This window comes from Eutrigla gurnardus, assembly GCF_963514095.1.
Source record: "Eutrigla gurnardus genome assembly, chromosome: 12".
In the NCBI taxonomy this organism is placed as follows: domain Eukaryota; kingdom Metazoa; phylum Chordata; class Actinopteri; order Perciformes; family Triglidae; genus Eutrigla; species Eutrigla gurnardus.
The window spans coordinates 2362931-2371945 of record NC_139926.1 but is presented as its reverse complement, the minus strand read 5'-3'; the positions used below and the strand labels follow the sequence as shown (position 1 = coordinate 2371945).

Below are 9015 nucleotides of genomic sequence, written 5' to 3'. Positions count from 1 at the left end.
ATCTATTTTTATTTATTTTTTTCATTTTATGTTGGTGTATATTTTATATTTATTTAATTTTCTTTTTCTTTTTTAGTTAAAGAAGGCAGGGGTGAACAGTACTTTCTTCTGCAGATTAGAATACTTAGAGAAATAAACCTCGGAGAAAGAGCTGATCCTGGTTGTTGATCTTTATTGGGCAGATTCATTTTTCCACAACAATTTTAATGGGAAGAGTACTGAAGAAGAAGAAGATGTGATTTTTCAAATAATTTATTTACATATCAGATACGTTTTCCAGTTTTGCTAAAGTGCTGCAGTGGTCAAAGACAGTGCTAGTTTACATACACATATAAAACTGATGAATATATAAATCATAAGGCCACTACTCAGAGAAAAAATGTGCAAACTGCAGCTCATCATTAAAAACAGTGTTGTGGCACCAAATATTTTTTAAACTGTCCAAATCATGGATCATCTTATAAAACCTGAACGCCAGCCTCAGTCTGCTTTTCACATCGCAGCGCCAGACTGAGCCTCCTGTCCCTCCATCAGTAGGACCTTTTCCACCAACGCGAACCTAGTTCAAGAGCCGGGCCGGTGCCGTGCCGGTTCGCAGTTGGTTCAACTTGCGAACCGTCCGAGAACCTGTTTGCGTTTCCACCGGCTAGAGAGCCCAGAGAGCCACGTCATTACATCATTGTATACATCTGAGGTTTCCCCGCAGCGCTAATAGGCGAATTCGACTTGATGTAGCCGCCTGCAGCGCGCTACTTAACGTGATGTATTGTGGGTTGAAAGCGATGCATGATGGCTAGAATTGTGTCCGACTTAGCAGCCGACTGCACAGGGTCGCGACCATATCACGTGGCCCAAAACATCGCGGGAACAAGTTCTTAAGAGCCGCTTCTTGCAGCGCTTGGCAGCGCGGTCTACGGTGGCTGCAACCGGCTTGTCCACACCTCCGCTACAGCGGAATGGTTCTCATTGGTAAAAAGTTCAATGACGTGTATTCAGGTCCGCACTCGGCGGCCACCTTGTGGTGAAATGATACTTTTTATTTTGGTCGCATTGATCTCATGGCTTGATCTTAAGTTCCGTGCATTGTCCTGTGAGTAGGCCTATTATTATGGAAGCAAATCTGTTCCATAATTCAAATTAAAATGGATTAACAGAAATGCTTTTTCATTTTCAGAATATAGCTGCATTTTTTGACTCATAAATAAAATGAGTAATAAATAATCCAAACTGCATTTTCATTTTCTTCTTCAAGACTGCTCATTCTGTAACTTAATTAAAATGAAAAAGAAAAGGACATTTAAGATTTCATTTTCAAAAGATGCCCCAGCAAATAGGTACCAAAATTCAATTTGAAATGTCAAATTTGAAAATGAAAATGCATTAGCAGAAAGGCTTTTGCATTTCAAGGTCATAGCTGCGTTATTTGACTCATAAATAAAATGAGTAATAAATAATCCAAACTGCATTTTCATTTTCTTCTTCAAGACTGCTCATTCTGTGACACAACTAAAAAGAACATTGCTTTTTCGTTTTCATGCCCGACCCCCGCAAAAAAGGTAACATAATTCAATTTGGATTCGCAATCCCAAGCGGCGCAGGAGAGTGACGTCAGTGGCAGTTCTTCTCCTTCCGTGTTGGTTGGGCTCACCTGCACAGGGGGTGCAGTCGAAGGGTGCAGTCGAATAGTCAAAAAATAAGGTCCTAACTCCTATTCCTATCTCCTATTCCTTGACCTCTGGGGAAAACGTCACGGGGTCAAGGAAAGGCGATAGGAGAACTCAAAAGGACTTAGGAATAGTCGACCGCGGTGCTCAGAGAATCCGACCGGACTTTCACTAAGCTACGTCATTATATCGCGGCCGCTGATGATTGACAGCTGATGATCGGCACCGGCGATTGACGTGCGTCTGCGCTGGAGAAACTACAATAATGGACTACAAAAAGCGCATCTTCCACTTCTCCACATGTTGGTTTTATAAACAGCTGGTTCACTGACCGGCTTCAGGTCCAGCAGCTCCTCCTTTCTGTTTGACCGTTGTTTTATTTACTTTTCATTTGTGGTTTTAGTTTCGTTTTTGTCAAACATTTGTAACATGATTGAAATAAATAAAAAAAAACATTAAATTATTATCACTGTCCACACATTTATCATCACTATTCCAATTACTCTGTCTGCATGAAAGTCATTGTTAAATATGTAAATGCACCTATCGTTTGTTTTCATGAACGGCCGAGGTGTGCGGCACTTTAAATGTTGCTCTCGCAAAGAATTGTGGGTCGGCGTAATCTCCTTTCCTATGGCATAGGAAGGTCCGTTGCATCCTATGCTAAAGGAGCTCTGAAAGGAAGCATTGGAGCTCCTTTCCTTTGCATTTAGAGAATTCGAACAGCTCTTATCATGGCGGCCACTTGTTTACTTCCGGGTCACTTCTTCAGTTAGGAACCTTCCTAAGCAAAAAAAGACTATTCGGGTGCAGTCGAATAGTCTTTTTTGCTTAGGAAGGTTCGGAAAGGAGCTCCAATGCTTCCTTTCAGAGCTCCTTTAGCATAGGATGCAACGGACCTTCCTATGCCATAGGAAAGGAGATTACGCCGACCCACAATTCTTTGCGAGAGCAACATTTAAAGTGCCGCACACCTCGGCCGTTCATGAAAACAAACGATAGGTGCATTTACATATTTAACAATGACTTTCATGCAGACAGAGTAATTGGAATAGTGATGATAAATGTGTGGACAGTGATAATAATTTAATGTTTTTTTTTTATTTATTTCAATCATGTTACAAATGTTTGACAAAAACGAAACTAAAACCACAAATGAAAAGTAAATAAAACAACGGTCAAACAGAAAGGAGGAGCTGCTGGACCTGAAGCCGGTCAGTGAACCAGCTGTTTATAAAACCAACATGTGGAGAAGTGGAAGATGCGCTTTTTGTAGTCCATTATTGTAGTTTCTCCAGCGCAGACGCACGTCAATCGCCGGTGCCGATCATCAGCTGTCAATCATCAGCGGCCGCGATATAATGACGTAGCTTAGTGAAAGTCCGGTCGGATTCTCTGAGCACCGCGGTCGACTATTCCTAAGTCCTTTTGAGTTCTCCTATCGCCTTTCCTTGACCCCGTGACGTTTTCCCCAGAGGTCAAGGAATAGGAGATAGGAATAGGAGTTAGGACCTTATTTTTTGACTATTCGACTGCACCCTTTGCGGTCTACGGAGGCAACACCTTCGGAGCAAAAGGAGAGGCGGCTGCGGCGACACCGGCGGCTTGTTTATCTCCGGCTGGGAGAGCCGTGGGGAGGTAACGTTAAAGCTGTTATTTTAACCCATATTAATGTTCATACATAGCTAGCGTAGTACGTGGTAATTAATATACCCGTTAATAAATGATACCGCTAAGTGACGACCCATATTAAGTATAGATTGACATGGATAATGTCATTTAACCATAAGACTTAATACAGGGTTCGTACAGGTGCTTAAAATGTAAAATCTTTGAAAATGCTGTAATTTTAATGCTGTTTTTCAAGGTCTGAAAAGTGCTTGAATCTTAGTTTAAATGCTTGGCTTATAAAGTGATTGAATTGAATAGTAAAATGTGTACGAACCCTGTAAATAACCCCGACTTAATTCAATATTTTATTCTTGCCTCTCTTTTAAACATTTTAGTGACATGGCATCCGTCGATTGCATCAGCCCTGCAAACCCCGATGATGGACGATGTGGTGGACAGTGGAGACATGCATCCCACACCCCCAACCTTCCAGATGATGTCCCGCTCAGAGCCAGAAGAGTCCAGGGTCCTTAGCATCCCATCCAGTCCAGCAGCACCACCAGGGACTCCTGCTCAGTCAATACTGTATGTTCTCTGTAAATAGTCATTTCTGATGATCTTTTGTAAATAGTTCTACATGTTAAGAACACCCACTTGTCAATAGTTATTGTAACTTTGTAAATATTTGTTAATTACACAAAAAATAAATTATTTTCTTGTCACTGAAAAGCAGTTCAAAAGTTGACTTTAGTTGTAAATAAGAAATGGAACAGATAATGTTACAAGGTTATAAGATTTTAATTTAACTATATACAATATTTGGAAAAGAAAATGGAACAATACAATATTTTTAATTATTTAAATTACAAATCAACACAGAACTTAATCGAACAGAAAAAAAACATCCACCACCCCCCCAAAAACTCAACGCCTCTCAACCATTCTCTCCAATAAACTAAAAAGTCTCTCCATCCTCTCTCGTTCTCTCGTTTCCTCGCTCTCCCTCTGTAACTTCATGTCCTCCCTGATCAAATCCAGCATTCATCCGTTTTCCTCTTTCTTGCTGCTGTCGGTGGGCCTGTGTTCTTGGCCTCAACAGGTGGTCGTTCTCATCCCGGACCCGGAGTTTGATCAAATCCTCAGTCTGCTCCTTGCTCTCTACAACAAAACGACATGTAAAGCACATTTCCTGTTATGTCAACATGCAAAACGATTGTACGATATAATAACGATATTAACAGTAATAATGCTCCTAAGGTTAGCTCTGTATTCAATCCAAACGTTTACAGTTTTACAGCCTAGAAATACAGCGGGGCTCACAACCCAGCGTTAACGTCATATATTCAGCTGCGAGAGGAGCGAACTGTAGCCTACACAACTTACAACGAGAACAAATTAACTTAACAGCTCCACGGTTACAATAAGATATAAGTTACCATCGGAGCTTGTAACATTTGAAAGTGAAGGGTTTTAGGCTTACATTACGTTTAAAGGCTAACGTTAACTGAGCTCCTCGTATCAACAGCCTTAAGCTGCATCACGTAGCTGGCCCTACATTCCGGTGGCTACACGTATTAGCATTTTTAACTTCACGCATTTTAACACTCAAATGTGTTTTAAGGCCCCTTGAACGTCCGACGTTAAGCAAAAACCCGTTACTTACATTTAAATGTGTATTCGGCACTGCTGCCGATGCCGCTGCTGCTGCCGTCTTTGGCCGCCATTGTTGGTTGAACAGCGGTGGGGGCTGAAGGAGAAGAACTGCCACTGACGTCACTCTCCTGCGCCGCTTGGGATTGCGAATCCAAATTGAATTATGTTACCTTTTTTGCGGGGGTCGGGCATGAAAACGAAAAAGCAATGTTCTTTTTAGTTGTGTCACAGAATGAGCATTCTTGAAGAAGAAAATGAAAATGCAGTTTGTATTATTTATTACTCATTTTATTTATGAGTCAAATAACGCAGCTATGACCTTGAAATGCAAAAGCCTTTCTGCTAATGCATTTTCATTTTCAAATTTGACATTTCAAATTGAATTTTGGTACCTATTTGCTGGGGCATCTTTTGAAAATTAAATCTTAAAAGTCCTTTTCTTTTTCATTTTAATTAAGTTACACAATGAGCAGTCTTGAAGAAGAACATGAAAATGCAGTTTGTATTATTTATTACTCATTTTATTTATGAGTCAAATAACGCAGCTATGACATTTACATTTACATTTAGGTCATTTAGCAGACGCTTTTGTCCAAAGCGACTTACAATAAGTACATTTGTCAAAAGAAGGAAACAAAGAAACCACGACGTATCATTGCCGATGCAGTAAGAGCTAAAAATAGAACAAGTGTTAGGTCCTCATCTGAGTAAAGTAGTACTTCAAGAGTAACAGTGCTACGATCTGAGTGCTATAGGTAAGTTTTTTTTTACGTTTTTTTTGCGGGGGGGTGGGGGGGGGGTGTCGAGGGAGGGTGTTAGTGGGTCATGCTATGTAGAGTCGAGGTGAAGTCTGAACAGGTGAGTCTTGAGCCTTTTTCGGAAGATGGCAAATGACTCTGCTGTCCTGACATTCGTCGGGAGTTCGTTCCACCACTGAGGCGCCAGAACAGAGAAGAGTCTGGACTTTGCTGAGCGACATTTGTTTGATTTCAGCGATGGTGGTACCAGCCGGCCAGCTGAAGTAGAGGAGCGGAGTGCTCGCTTCGGGGCATGAGGTTTGACCAGTGTTTGAAGGTAGGCAGGTGCCGTTCCATTGATGGCCCTGAAGGCCAGTGTCATCGTCTTGAATTGGATGCGTGCTGCAACAGGGAGCCAGTGGAGGTCACGGAGGAGGGGGGTCACGTGGGAGAATTTGGGTAGATTGAAGATAAGGCGTGCTGCAGCGTTCTGGATACGCTGCAATGGTTTAATCGCATAGGCCGGGAGTCCGGCCAGGAGAGAGTTGCAGTAGTCAAGGCGGGAGATGACCAGTGCTTGGACCAAGAGCTGCGTTGCATCCTTTGTGAGGAAGGTCCGAATCCTGCGGATATTGTAGAGGGCAAATCTGCAGGATCGGGCCACAGCAGTGATGTTGGGGGTGCAGGATAGTTGGTCATCGAGGATTACACCCAGGTTCCTCGCAGTTGAGGAAGGAAATACTGTGATGCCCTCAACAGTGACCGACAGGTCCATGCGAGGGCAGTCTTTCCCTGGGATGAAGAGGAGTTTGGTTTTATTCAGGTTAAGCTTGAGGTGATGTGCAGTTGTCCAGACAGAGATGTCAGCCAGACAGTCCGAGATGCGAGTTGCAATGTGAGCGTCAGAGGACGGGGGAAAAGAGAGGAACAGCTGGGTGTCATCAGCGTAGCAATGGTAGGAGAATCCATGCGATGTGATAACAGAACCTAGTGATCTGGTGTATAGTGAGAACAGAAGCGGTCCTAATACTGAGCCTTGAGGGACACCCGTGTCCAGAGAGCAGGGTTTGGACATAGAGCCATTCCATGTGACCTGAAAGGTGCGGTTTGTCAGGTATGATGTAAACCAGGTGAGAGCAGAGTCGGTTATGCCAAGTTCAGCCAGAGTGGAGAGGAGAATTTGGTGGTTGACTGTGTCGAATGCAGCAGATAGGTCAAGGAGAATGAGAACGGAGGAGTTGGATGATGTTTTGGCGTCTTGCAGGGACTCGGTCACCGTGAGGAGGGCCGTCTCAGTGGAGTGGGCAGTCCTGAATCCTGACTGGTTAGGGTCTAGGAGGTTCTTCCGCAAGAGATAGGATGACAGTTGGTTGTAGGCAGCACGTTCCAAGGTTTTAGAGAGGAATGAAAGAAGAGATACAGGTCTGTAGCTTTGGATGTCAGTAGCGTCAAGGGTGGGTTTTTTCAGGAGAGGCTTCACGATAGCGGTCTTAAAATCCGCTGGAATGACACCTGAGGTGAGGGAGGAGTTGATCAGGGTGGTGAGGAATGGCAAGATGTCGTGTGAGATGTCCTGGAGAAGAGAGGAGGGAATCGGGTCAAGGGAGCAGGTGGTGGCACGGTTAGATGTAACAAGTGCGTGAACGTCTTCAGAGGTGAGGGGGCTAAAGCTGGTAAGACCATCCGAGTTGAGAGTTGGGGGAGATGTCTTCTGGGAGGGAATAGGCGTGAATGAGGAGCTGATGTCATTTACTTTCTTGGTAAAGTAAGTTGCAAAGTCATCGGCAGTAAGGAAGGAAGGGGGCGGAGGGGTAGGAGGGGTGAGGAGGGAAGAGAACATGGAGAAGAGTTTCCTGGGGTTGGAGGCAGAAGAGTTGATCTTTGCCAGGTAGAAGGCAGATTTAGCTGCCGAAACAGTTGAGGTGAAGTCAGAGAGGAGGAGGTGGTAGTGAGCAAGGTCCTCGTGCTGTCCCGATTTCTTCCATTTTCTCTCTGACGCTCGCAACAATGATCTGTTGGTTCGCAGAGGTTCAGACAGCCAGGGAGGGGGGGGAGATGATCGCGCCGGTCGTGAGATTGGGGGACAGAGAGTGTCCAAAGAAGAGGCGAGTGAGGACATCAGGATAGAGGAGGCTTCCTCAGTAGGCATTAAGGAGAACTGTTCCGAGGATGGGAGCGAGGAGATAACAGTTGAGGAGAGAGCGGAGGGAGTGAGGGATTTCAGGTTGCGGCGGCTGGTGACCATTCGAGGCGTAGAGGGGAGGGATGAGGTGGGCTTCATGGGGAGGGAGAAAGTCACAAAGTGGTGGTCGGACACGGTGAGCGGGGTAGCAGAGAGTGCCGAGATGCCACAGGATCTTGTGAAGACAAGGTCAAGTTGGTTCCCGGCCCGGTGAGTTGGTGGAGAGGGGGAGAGTGTAAGGTCAAATGCGGAAAAGAAGTCAATGAATTAAATGAATGCAGCTTTCCCGGGTGGATGTTGAAGTCACCGAGGACGACGAGCGGTGTGCCATCATCAGGGGAGCAGCTCAGGAGGGCATCCATCTCATCCAAAAAGTCACCAAGAGGACCGGGTGGGCGATAGATCACTATGATGTTGAGTTTGAAAGGAATGGTGACAGAGACGGCGTGAAATTCAAGCGTAGATCGGGGTAGGTGGTCGAGAGGAAGGACCTGGTAGGACCATGTGGGTGAGATGAGGAGCCCAGTTCCTCCTCCTCGCCCTGTTCGTCTTGGGGAGTGTGAAAACGAGTAGGCGGTTGAAAGCGCAGCTGGAGTGGCAGTGTTTTCTGGGGTGATCCAGGTCTCTGTGAGGGCCAGGAAGTGGAGAGTCTGCAGGGAGGCATAGGCTGAGATGGTGTCCGCCTTCTTGACTGCAGACTGGCAGTTCCATAGCCCCCCTAGTACCTCAAGTTCCTTACCGGTGGAGATTGGTGGGTAGCAGAGATTGGATGGGTTACAGCCTCGAATGAAGGGACTTCGGTAAAATCTTCTCCAGTGCGATGTCCTGACTGGGATAAGACACATGGCTGCGAGGAGGGGGGGGGTTGATATGTTATACCTATCTCGATGGACTCCCACAGATAGACTCCCTTGTCTTTGTTCAGCTGTCTTCGTTCTGATGGCCCGACGCTGCAGCTGACGCTGTAGTGACAGCCTTTTAAGTGCTCAATTTACCGCAAGTACTGACTGTGGCTCCTCCTTCCCTCTAATCAAGTCTATTCACTACAGGTGAGCTGGCTCAAACAAGCTGATTGCTCACTTACCATAGACAGCTTCACAAGAAGTTCAACAACAAGCTATCAATACTAGACTAAATGTTACCACTAGCTTTACACACACAATGCCTA

At 45.1% G+C, this 9015-nt stretch overlaps 1 protein-coding gene across 1 annotated transcript in view; it reads left to right on the top strand.

The window, feature by feature from the left end:
* Window positions 1-9015, top strand: part of LOC311021618 (exosomal polycystin-1-interacting protein-like) — a 178053-nt gene that overhangs the window by 44515 nt on the left and 124523 nt on the right. The gene's annotated exons all lie outside the window — the stretch shown is intronic.